The 12,987-nt window shown below is 47.8% G+C and overlaps 2 non-coding genes across 2 annotated transcripts; one reads left to right on the top strand and one right to left on the bottom strand.

Moving 5' to 3' along the window:
- Positions 1–740: 740 nt before the first annotated feature.
- Trnas-cga (transfer RNA serine (anticodon CGA)) lies at positions 741–815 on the bottom strand. Its single transcript has one exon. It is a non-coding gene; the product is annotated as a tRNA-Ser (tRNA).
- Positions 816–970: 155 nt separating this feature from the next.
- Positions 971–1,045, top strand: Trnas-cga (transfer RNA serine (anticodon CGA)). The gene has a single exon. It is a non-coding gene; the product is annotated as a tRNA-Ser (tRNA).
- Positions 1,046–12,987: the final 11,942 nt, after the last annotated feature.

Raw genomic sequence — 12,987 nt, 5'->3', positions numbered from 1 at the left:
ACACACTGTAAAAATTTCAAACATGTAGAATAAAAGATGGATTTAAAAAAAATAGTGTGCATTTCTTTTGGAGTGTTCCTCGTAAAAGCGAACACACGGTGCTCTATCGTCCATTGTTCCAATGCTTCTGAAGTGGCGGACAGTTCCGAAGTAAATGACGTATGCAGTCTCCCCCTCACCACTGACAGCGGTGCACTATTTAGTCTGAAGACTTCCGTTTCCAGTGGGGAAGCGTGTGTTTACATCAACGACGAGGATTCCGAAAGGAACGACAGGAAGGCGTTGGTCGCAGGCGCCATCGAGGGCGGTGGAGCGTAGACGGGCTGACAGCAGGTGCGTGGGACAGCGGCGGGCCGATGCGATGGCATTCCTGTGCGCGGCGACCTCCTGGACAGATAATTAGCGCCGTCATAATGAGGGCTTTGTGAGCCGCGCTGCTCCCACAGTCGTCATTACGGAGCTTCCATGTGCGGAATGATAACTAGATACCTGTCCAGCGGCGCGGCGCCGCCTTGGTGTCACTAGGTACAACCAGGCCTGACAACCAACAAGCACAGCGTGCGGCAGCCTGCTAGTTACCACAGCGCCTTAGAACACAGGAACTTGCTACATCGACAGTAAGGCATCACGCACAAGAAAGATCCACAACTTAGCAGTCAAATACGAGTCTTCTTGAATGAGATTTTCACTCTGCAGCGGAGTGTGCACTGATATGAAACTTCCTGGTAGATTAAAACTGTGTGCCGGGCCGAGACTCGAACTCGGGACCTTTGCCTTTCGCGGGCAAGTGCTCTACCAACTGAGCTACCCAAGCACGACTCACGCCCCGTCCTCACAGCTTTATTTCTGCCAGTACCTCGTCTCCCACCTTCCAAAGTTAACAGAAGCTCTTCTGCGAACCTTGCGAAATTTGGAAGGTGGGAGACGAGGTACTGGCAGAAGTAAAGCTGTGAGGACGGGGCGTGAGTCGTGCTTGGGTAGCTCAGTTGGTAGAGCACTTGCCCGCGAAAGGCAAAGGTCCCGAGTTCGAGTCTCGGCCCGGCACACAGTTTTAATCTGCCAGGAAGTTTCACGAGTCTTCTTCCTCAGCGAATGTCTTACCTACGAGTGCAGGATGTGCCTGACACCTGATGGTTTCCACAAAAGAGTGTGGAGGCGGCCACGAACCAGTGCTCGTCTCGGGCTTGGAGTCTCATTAGTTCAGCAGGTGGGAGGGTCTGTCCTCTTAACAGGTTGGTGACATGTACCGATGCGGACGCCTGCTACATTTATCTAGATTAATGTGTGGGTTCTGCAGCATAGAAGCAAGACCCTCCAGTCTATTGTCCAGAACTGAAGTCAATATTTCGGTGCCGGGTTCGTGGTGGGGTCAGGGCCCCACACTTCCCTGACCAGAAGTGGGCAACATCAGGGCACGGGCTCACAAGGTATTACGGAAGAATACCTGTGGCAAGAACCCCTGTCTGCAGCCATCTGGTGACGTAGTAAGACGCTAACTCTGATCACTACTGTGCATAAAGTAAAGCAAATAAAACTATGTGCTATTGTATGTAGTCTATGCGTTCACTGTCTCAGCAGACACATACACTACTGGCCATTAAAATTGCTACACCACGAAGATGACGCGAAATTTAACCGACAGGAAGAAGACGTTGTGATATGGAAATGATTAGCTTTTCAGAGCATTCACACAAGGCTGGCGCCTGTGGCGACACCTACAACGTGCTGACATGAAGAAAGTTTCAAACCGATTTCTCATACACAAACAACAGCTGACCGGCGTTGCCTGGTGAAACGTTGTTGTGATGCCTCGTGTAAGGAGGAGACATGTGTACCATCACGTTTCCGACTTTGATAAAGGTCGGATTGTAGCCTATCGCGATTGCGGTTTATCGTTTCGCGACATTGCTGCTCGCGTTGGTCGATATCCAATGACTGTTAGCAGAATATGGAATCGGTGGGTTCAGGAGGGAAATATGGAACGCCGTGCTGGATCCCAACGGCCTCGTATCACTAGCAGTCGAGATGACAGGCATCTTATCCGCATGACTGTAACGGATCGTGCAGCCACATCTCGATCATGAATCAACAGATGGGGACGTTTGAAAGACAACAACCATCTGCACGAACAGTTCGACGATGTTTGTAGCAGCATGGACTATCAGCTCGGAGACCATGGCTGTGGTTACCCTTGACGCTGCATCACAGACAGGAGCGCCCTCGATGCTGTACTCAACGACGAACCTGGGTGCACGAATGGCAAAAGCGTCATTTTTTCGGATGAATCCAGGTTCTGTTTACAGCATCATGATGGTCGCATCCGTGTTTGGCCGACATCGCGATGAACGCACATTGGAAGCGTGTATTCGTCATCGCCATACTGGCGTATAACCTGGCGTGATGGTATGGGGTGCCACTCGTTACACGTCTCGGTCACCTCTTGTTCGCATGGACGGCACTTTGAACACTGGACGTTACATTTAAAATGTGTTACGACCCGTGGCTCTACCCTTCATTCGACCCCTGCGAAACCCTGCATTTAAGCAGGATAATGCACGACCGCATGTTGCATGTCATGTACGGGCCTTTCTGGATACAGAAAATGTTCGACTGCTGCCCTGGCCAGCATATTCTCCAGATCTCTCACCAACTGGAAACGTTTGGTCAATGGTGGCCGAGCAACTGGCTCGTTACAATACGTCAGTCACTACTGTTGATGAACTGTGGTATCGAGTTGAAGGTGCATGGGCAGCTGTACCTGTACACACCATCCAAGCTCTGTTTGACTCAACGCCCAGGCGTATCAAGGCCGTTATTACGGCTAGAGTCGGTTGTTCTGGGTACTGATTTCTCGGGATCTATGCACCCAAATTGCGTGAAAATGTAATTACATGTCAGTTCTAGTATAATAAATTTGTCCAATGAATACCCGTTTATCATCTGCAGTTCTTCTTGGTGTAGCAATTTTAATGGCCAGTAGTGTATTAGTGGACATTATGTAACGTAACCGTTTCTCTGTTTCTCTCTGTGTCTGTCTCTGTGAACCAAAACTTCTCAAAAATGATACCAAATAAACTAATTCCTTACTTAAACTCGTGCACTCTGCATAACTCTCACTACACCGAATTATACAAAGACTTAATATGATTTGCTCAATACCAAACAGAAGCTAACTATTTGTATAAAAATTCAATGCTACCTTGAATGTTAGCTGGCTTCTGGAATAAATGAGCAACTGAATTTACAAAGAATTCGGCGCCCTAAACTCTGTTTTCACTTATGTCTTGTCTTGACAAAGATTTTTGCAGATTTGTCGAAAACAGCACAGTATACAGGAGCAAAGCAACTTTAAAAAACTACGACCGAAAATTCGTACCACGAAGCGCAAAATGTGTACGTACGTAATAAACTGAATGAAGGGTGAGAACTTTAATTGGTAAGATATGACTCCTAACGAACAGTTTTTGATGTTGCTGAGCAACATTCATGAAGTAATTTTTATTTGAACACGTCACCATTTGACTGTATTGCTGTTACTTACTTACGACCCAGGTTTCGGCCTTTTATGCAGTTTTCAAGTGACTGAGTGTATGTCATTAACATATATTGCAGGACATCAAAATTGGCCATAAATTAAGAAAAATATTGACTCCTCACGAAATGCCAGATGTAAAACCATCATCTTGTCATTTATTGGTCTTTTTACAAGATTGGCCATAAATTAATAAAAATATTCACACGCCTCGAAACGCCAGAAGTAAAATCATCTTCTTGTCATTTATTGATCTTTTTACAAACATATACTGCAGGACATCAAGCTTAATTTACGTCATATTAGAAAAATATTCGCTCCCCACGAAATTATCGTTTTGTAAAAGACAAGATGACATTTTGTGGGGAGCGAATATTTTTCTTAATTTAAGGCAAATTTTGAGCTTGATGTCCCGCAATATATGTTAATGACATAAACTCAATCACTTGAAAATGGCATAAAAGGCGGAAACCTGGGTCCTAATTAAATAAACAACAATACAGTCAAATGGTGGTGTGTTCATTTAAAAAGTTCTGACAAACGCCAAATTAAACTCTATACTCAAAAGTAATGCTTCAAAAATCAACTGAATTTTCAGAATGGTATTTACATAACATGACTTTAAGAAATAACTTTAAGCAAGAGGAATCTCATCTTCCTATCAGAGCAATCGATGTAACAGTCCTATTATCTGATCTTCGTAACTACAATCTCAGTAACACAAAACAATGCTACGTGCTTGCGTGTTTACCTCAATCTCCCAAAATTCTACAAAGAGTCACAAATAATATCCTTAGCTTCTCTCTCCACATTCGCACCAAAAATATTCATACTCGAATTCCATCAAACTCATATCACACTTACAAAGAAAATTTCCAGACCTGCCATCAAAATACGTCTGTTTCTCAACACTCCTCAACTTATAATGAAGCACCAAAGAAACTGGTACAGGCATGCGTATTCAAATACAGAGATATGTAAACAGGCAGAATACGGCGCTGCAGTCGGTAACACCAATATGAGACAATAAGTGTCTGGCGCAGTTGTTAGATCGGTTACTGGTGTTACAATGGCACGTTATCAAGATTTAAGTGAGCTTGAACGGGATGTTATAGTCGGCGCACGAGCGATGGGACACAGCATCTCCGCTTTAGCGATGAAATGGGAATTTTTCCGTATGACCATTTCACGAGTGTACCGTGAATATCACGAATCCGGTAAAATCTTCGACATCGCTGCGGTCTGAAAAAGGTCCAGCAAGAACGGGACCAGCGACGACTGAAGAGAATCGTTCACCGTGAAATAAGTGCAACACTTCCGCAAATTGCTTCAGATTTCAGTACTGTGCCATCAGCAAGTGTCAGCATGCGAACCATACAACGAAACATAATCGATACGGGTTTTTGGAGCCGAAGTCCCACTCCTGTACCCTTGATGACTGAACGACACAAAGCCTTACGCCTGACCTGGGCCCGTCAACACCGACTGTTGATGACTGGAAACAAGTTGCCTGGTCGGACGACTCTCGTTTTAAATTGTTTCGAGCGGATGGACGTATACGGGTATGGAGGCAACCTCATGAATCCATGGACCCTGCATGTCAGCAGGGGACTATCAAAGCTCGTGGAGACTCCGTAATGGTGTGGGGCGTGTACAGCTGGAGTGATATGGGACTCCCGATTCGTCTAGAGACGACTGTGACAGGTGGCACGTACGTAAACATCCTATATGATCACCTGCCTCCATTCAGGTCCATTGTGCTTTCCGACAGACTTGGGCAATTTCAGTAGGACAATACGACACCCCACACCTCCAGAACTGCTACAGAGTGGCTGCAGGAACAGTCTTCTTGAGTTTAAACACTTTCGCTGGCCACCAGACTCCCCAGAAACGAATTGAGCATATCTGGGATGCCTCGCAACGTGCTGTTCGGAAGAGATCTCCACCCCGTCGTACACTTACGGATTTGTGGACAGCCCTGCAGGACTCATGGTGTCAGTTTCCTCCAGCACTACTTCAGACATTAGTCGGGATCATGTCACGTCGTGCTGCGGCACTTCTGAGTGCTCGCGGGGGCCCTACACGATATTAGGCAGGCGTACCAGTTTCTTTGGGTCTTCAGTGTAGAACGTGTGTAACTTTATTAGTGCTGTCAGGTAGGGCAGATGTAGCTACACAATGATATTGTAACAATAGTTAAAGATTACGCAGCTAAATGGTTCTACACTTTGTGAGCTAAGCATATCGATATTTACGTATGAAACAGAATTTAGGGAGTGACCAAAATACACTCCTGGAAATTGAAATAAGAACACCGTGAATTCATTGTCCCAGGAAGGGGAAACTTTATTGACACATTCCTGGGGTCAGATACATCACATGATCACACTGACAGAACCACAGACACATAGACACAGGCAACAGAGCATGCACAATGTCGGCACTAGTACAGTGTATATCCACCTTTCGCAGCAATGCAGGCTGCTGTTCTCCCATGGAGACGATCGTAGAGATGCTGGATGTAGTCCTGTGGAACGGCTTGCCATGCCATTTCCACCTGGCGCCTCAGTTGGACCAGAGTTCGTGCTGGACGTGCAGACCGCGTGAGACGACGCTTCATGCAGTCCCAAACATGCTCAATGGGGGACAGATGCGGAGGTCTTGCTGGCCAGGGTAGTTGACTTACACCTTCTAGAGCACGTTGGGTGGCACGGGATACATGCGGACGTGCATTGTCCTGTTGGAACAGCAAGTTCCCTTGCCGGTCTAGGAATGGTAGAACGATGGGTTCGATGACGGTTTGGATGTACCGTGCACTATTCAGTGTCCCCTCGACGATCACCAGCGGTGTACGGCCAGTGTAGGAGATCGCTCCCCACACCATGATGCCGGGTGTTGGCCCTGTGTGCCTCGGTCGTATGCAGTCCTGATTGTGGCGCTCACCTGCACGGCGCCAAACACGCATACGACCATCATTGGCACCAAGGCAGAAGCGACTCTCATCGCTGAAGACGACACGTCTCCATTCGTCCCTCCATTCACGCCTGTCGCGACACCACTGGAGGCGGGCTGCACGATGTTGGGGCGTGAGCGGAAGACGGCCTAACGGTGTGCGGGACCGTAGCCCAGCTTCATGGAGACGGTTGCGAATGGTCCTCGCCGATACCCCAGGAGCAACAGTGTCCCTAATTTGCTGGGAAGTGGCGGTGCGGTCCCCTACGGCACTGCGTAGGATCCTACGGTCTTGGCGTGCATCCGTGCGTCGCTGCGGTCCGGTCCCAGGTCGACGGGCACGTGCACCTTCCGCCGACCACTGGCGACAACATCGATGTACTGTGGAGACCTCACGCCCCACGTGTTGAGCAATTCGGCGGTACGTCCACCCGGCCTCCCGCATGCCCACTATACGCCCTCGCTCAAAGTCCGTCAACTGCACATACGGTTCACGTCCACGCTGTCGCGGCATGCTACCAGTGTTAAAGACTGCGATGGAGCTCCGTATGCCACGGCAAACTGGCTGACACTGACGGCGGCGGTGCACAAATGCTGCACAGCTAGCGCCATTCGACGGCCAACACCGCGGTTCCTGGTGTATCCGCTGTGCCGTGCGTGTGATCATTGCTTGTACAGCCCTCTCGCAGTGTCCGGAGCAAGTATGGTGGGTCTGACACACCGGTGTCAATGTGTTCTTTTTTCCATTTCCAGGAGTGTAATATGCATACCCCACAATTAATACGGGACGTGTCCACCCTTCGCCTATATGAGCGCTTGAGCTCTACTGAGCACTCTCAGTGATCAGTCAATGTCGGTGGAGGAATGGCTGTCAGATCGTGAACTCCACCTTGATCTCACAAGCAAGACCAGTCTGTACCATTTCCGCTAGCCGCCCGAAACCAGAGAGAATCTTCTCCGATCCAAAGCGACACAAGTCATTGGTACTGACATGAGCCACCACCTGCATTTGGCTGCACCCTGTACTCTTCATGGCTTCTGGAAGCACCCTTTCCACACCCGGAATGACTTCCACCGTTATGCACACTGAGTGCACACTTGCTTCCTTCCCCTCCTTGACGGCCATGTTCCTAAGGGGCCCCATTACGCGCCTAACGTTGGAGCTCCAAAGTACCAGCAAACCTACCCTCTGTAAATGCTCGGCGTTGCGGGCCGTGAAGCTTCCTCTGGAACAGGGTGGACGACTGCATCCGGCTCGGAGACATCGTCAGCCACAGAAAACACCCGAAACCTGTTCGTCAAACGAACCGGGGAGGCCCTACGATCGGCACCTCGGAAAGTTTTTCTCTGGCTGCCAGACTTTGGCATGATCTCCCACTCGACCACGGGTGAGGGGGTCAACCTCAGTGCAGGCAGTTCCCAGTGCGGCCACAGCAGTGGACTGATCGGGGGACACGTGAGAAGTGCTCGACATCCCTCGCATCCCCGCGTCCGACCCCCCACAGTGGCCCCCCTTTGCAGCAGCCTCAAGCTGTGTGACGGAATCCACCGCAGCCTGGAGCTGTGAGCGAAGGGTCACCAACTCAGCTCGCATACGTACACAGCAATCACAGTTCCTATCCATTACTGCAGTCGCTCCTGTTAGAAGCTCGTAAAAATACGTAACAAACGAACCGTGTACTCGGCTTATTAGCAGCAGGAATTCGAAGTGCTCTCTCACTAATGATCTAAACGACACTGAGCTACACTAACCAAAACAAACAAAAGCCTCTACGATACGCGAGTCGATAACAACGGCGGTACTGTACGCTACGCTGTTATTAAAATAAAAGTTTGTGCCTAGTAAGCGCTCGAACAAGTGAGAAATTACAAAAATAATCTAGTAACTACAGGGTGTTTCAAAAATGACCGGTATATTTGAAACGGCAATAAAAAGTAAACGAGCAGCGATAGAAATACACCGTTTGTTGCAATATGCTTGGGACAACAGTACATTTTCAGGCGGACAAACTTTCGAAATTACAGTAGTTACAATTTTCAACAACAGATGGCGCTGCAAGTGATGTGAAAGATATAGAAGACAACGCAGTCTGTGGGTGCGCCATTCTGTGGGTCGTCTTTCTGCTGTAAGCGTGTGCTGTTCACAACGTGCAAGTGTGCTGTAGACAACATGGTTTATTCCTTAGAACAGAGGATTTTTCTGGTGTTGGAATTCCACCGCCTAGAACACAGTGTTGTTGCAACAAGACGAAGTTTTCAACGGAGGTTTAATGTAACCAAAGGACCGAAAAGCGATACAATAAAGGATCTGTTTGAAAAATTTCAACGGACTGGGAACGTGACCGATGAACGTGCTGGAAAGGTAGGGCGACCGCGTATGGCAAGCACAGAGGGCAACACGCAGCTAGTGCAGCAGGTGATCCAACAGCGGCCTCTGGTTTCCGTTCGCCGTGTTGCAGCTGCGGTCCAAATGACGCCAACGTCCACGTATCGTCTCATGCGCCAGAGTTTACACCTCTATCCATACAAAATTCAAACGCGGCAACCCCTCAGCGCCGCTACCATTGCTGCACGAGAGACATTCGCTAACGATATAGTGCACAGGAGTGATGACGGCGATATGCATGTGGGCAGCATTTGGTTTACTGACGAAGCTTATTTTTACCTGGACGGCTTCGTCAATAAACAGAACTGGCGCATATGGGGAACCGAAAAGCCCCATGTTGCAGTCCCATCGTCCCTGCATCCTCAAAAAGTACTGGTCTGGGCCGCCATTTCTTCCAAAGGAATCATGGGCCCATTTTTCAGATCCGAAACGATTACTGCATCACGCTATCTGGACATTCTTCGTGAATTTGTGGCGGTACAAACTGCCTTAGACGACACTGCGAACACCTCGTGGTTTATGCAAGATGGTGCCCGGCCACATCGCACGGCCGACGTCTTTAATTTCCTGAATGAATATTTCGATGATCGTGTGATTGCTTTGGGCTATCCGAAACATACAGGAGGCGGCGTGGATTGGCCTCCCTATTCGCCAGACATGAACCCCTGTGACTTCTTTCTGTGGGGACACTTGAAAGACCAGGTGTACCGCCAGAATCCAGAAACAATTGAACAGCTGAAGCAGTACATCTCATCTGCATGTGAAGCCATTCCGCCAGACACGTTGTCAAAGGTTTCGGGTAATTTCATTCAGAGACTACGCCATATTATAGCTACGCATGGTGGATATGTGGAAAATATCGTACTATAGAGTTTCCCAGACCGCAGCGCCATCTGTTGGTGAAAATTGTAACTATTGTAATTTCGAAAGTTTGTCTGCCTGAAAATGTACTGTTGTCCCAAGCATATTGCAACAAACGGTGTATTTCTATCGCTGCTCGTTTAGTTTTTATTGCCCTTTCAAATATACCGGTCATTTTTGAAACACCCTGTACATAGGTAACTGTAAATAAGTCGCTTCTGTTGGAAGCTCGTAAAAATATATAACAAACGAACGGTGTACTCGCCTTATTAGCTGCAGGACCCCGAGGTGCTGTGTCTCTGACGGTCTAAACGACACTGAGCTATACTAACCAAAACAAACAAAATCCTGTAGGTTGTTATGGTGGTGGTCGTACAATGAATCGCACATAATGAGCGGCCGTATCAAAACTGACACATTATTAGAGGTCGTACCTTATGAAGACTTGCTCCGATCCGCAAGATATTGCACGCTGTTCCACGCGTGCGTTGACATCAGGCTGAAAGAGGAACCACATCTCACGGCGGCAGCGGCCTCTCTGGTGGACGCACTGAACTCAGCTGTTCTCTGCTTTACCACTCACCGCGGCAGTGGGCGCACTCTGTCGTCTTCGATTAGTACAAATCGTGAAGGGGGTTCCACGCACTGTCCAACTGGTAGCCGCTCCTACGGTACATCAGCTCTCCCGCTTCGCGTATTTCCACGGATTCTTTAGTAATGGAGTCCCGAAAAGATGTTACTGTAGTCAGAGTTATAGTTCGTCATACTCAATTGATTGTCAGTGGAAACTGTGTTCAGCAACAGCGGACGTGCTTGTTTGCAAAAGGAGAGTGCAACGTTGATGTTCAGTGCAGCGTTCTTCCACAGTGCGTGTGGTCTGTTCTATGTAAACAATGCCACACGGACGAGGTCATTTGTAAATTTCGGCCTTCAGCAACCCGCTATACGAGGTGCATTCAAGTTCTAAAGCCTCCGATTTTTTTTCTAATTAACTACTCAAACGAAATCGATGAAACTGGCGTTACTTCTCGACGTAATCGCCCTGCAGACGTACACATTTTTCACAACGCTGACGCCATGATTCCATGGCAGCGGCGAAGGCTTCTTTAGGAGTCTGTTTTGACCACTGTAAAATCGCTGAGGCAATAGCAGCACGGCTGCTGAATGTTCGGCTACGGAGAGTGTCTTTCATCGTTGGAAAAAGCCAAAAGTCACTAGGAGCCAGGTCAGGTGAGTAGGGAGCATGAGGAATCCCTTCAAAGTTGTTATCACGAAGAAACTGTTGCGTAACGTTAGCTCGATGTGCGGGTGCGTTGTCTTGGTGAAACAGCACACACGCAGCCCTTCCCGGACTTTTTTGTTGCAGTGCAGGAAGGAATTTGTTCTTCAAAACATTTTCGTAGGATGCACCTGTTACCGTAGTGCCCTTTGGAATGCAATGGGTAAGGATCATGCCCTCGCTGTCCCAGAACATGGACACCATCATTTTTTCAGCACTGGCGGTTACCCGAAATTTTCTTGGTGGCGGTGAATCTGTGTGCTTCCATTGAGGTGACTGGCGCTTTGTTTCTGGATTGAAAAATGGCATCCACGTCTCATCCATTGTCACAACCGACGAAAAGAAAGTCCCATTCATGCTGTCGTTGCGCGTCAACATTGCTTGGCAACATGCCACACGGGTAGCCGTGTGGTCGTCCGTCAGCATTCGTGGCACCCACCAGGATGACACTTTTCGCATTTTCAGGTCGTCATGCAGGATTGTGTGCACAGAACCCACAGAAAAGCCAACTCTGGAGGCGATCTGTTCAACAGTCATTCGGCGATCCCCCAAAACAATTCTCTCCACTTTCTCGATCATGTCGTCAGACCGGCTTGTGCGAGCTCGAGGTTGTTTCGGTTTGTTGTCACACGATGTTCTGCCTTCATTAAACTGTCGCACCCACGAACGCACTTTCGACACATCCATAACTCCATCACCACATGTCTTCTTCAACTGTCGATGAATTTCAATTGGTTTCACACCACGCAAATTCAGAAAACGAATGATTGCACGCTGTTCAAGTAAGGAAAACGTCGCCATTTTAAGTATTTAAAACAGTTCTCATTCTCGCCGCTGGCGGTAAAATTCCATCTGCTGTACGGTGCTGCCATCTCTGGGACATATTGACAATGAACGTGGCCTCATTTTAAAACAATGCGCATGTTTCTATCTCTTTCCAATCTGGAGAAAAAAAATCGGAGGCCTTAGAACTTGAATGCACCTCGTATATTGCGGAACGGAGCAAGTCTTCGCCAGTTTTCGATCGTGAAGATAGCTGGCGGGTGACCACTCGAAACATATGAGATGAATTAAACAACAACCAGATGCAAGTCCGAAATTTATTTGAGCTCTTAAAGACGTTGAATGTTGTGAGTTATTAGTGCTGTAGCTGCTCTTTTTCATCGGCTTGACAGTTTCCGGATAACCCCTACTAGTCCTGGGTAAGATTTCTCTTGAGGCACTATTTAACCACATTACAAAAGAGTAAAAAAATAAGTGTATCTCTTCATTGCTTGCATCGTAATTGCTGTGCGTGTATCTGTAACAACACCACCAGGCGTGTTCAAGCCATCGGGAGGGACGCTACTTCTGCTATGTGGCGGAGATCTCGTCGGTGCAGATTACGCGGATTGTAATGATTTCAACAAAAGAAGGGTAATGGAATATAGTCGAATTAAATCAGGTGTTGTTGAGGGGATTTGGCAATGGAGCAAATCAACTAACAATAGAAGAGATAATGACGATATAAAATGCACTCCCGCGAAATCAATTGCCGTCTGAAAATGGAAAAATGTTAACGTCGAATATAAATTTAAGTGCTACAAAGTATTTTCTGTAAATATTTATCTGCAGTACAGCACCGTACAGCAGCGAAACGTGGAGAATGAGAGCATAGAAAACAGAAAAACAGAAACTTTTAAGCCGGCCGCGGTGGTCTAGCGGTTCTGGCGCTGCAGTCCGGAACCGCGGGACTGCTACGGTCGCAGGTTCGAATCCTGCCTCGGACATGGGTGTGTGTGATGTCCTTAGGTTAGTTAGGTTTAAGTAGTTCTAAGTTCTAGGGGACTTATGACCTAAGATGTTGAGTCCCATAGTGCTCAGAGCCATTTGAACCATTTTTTTAGAAACTTTTAAAATGTGGTGCTACATAATAATGCTGTAGATTTGACAGGTAGATGGATATCTAACGAAGGGTAATGAATCGACAAGACAAGT

Source organism: Schistocerca cancellata, chromosome 2 (genome assembly GCF_023864275.1).
Source record: "Schistocerca cancellata isolate TAMUIC-IGC-003103 chromosome 2, iqSchCanc2.1, whole genome shotgun sequence".
NCBI classification, from domain to species: domain Eukaryota; kingdom Metazoa; phylum Arthropoda; class Insecta; order Orthoptera; family Acrididae; genus Schistocerca; species Schistocerca cancellata.
The sequence above is the reverse complement of the archived record's forward strand: the minus strand, read 5'-3'. Positions and strand labels throughout refer to the sequence as shown.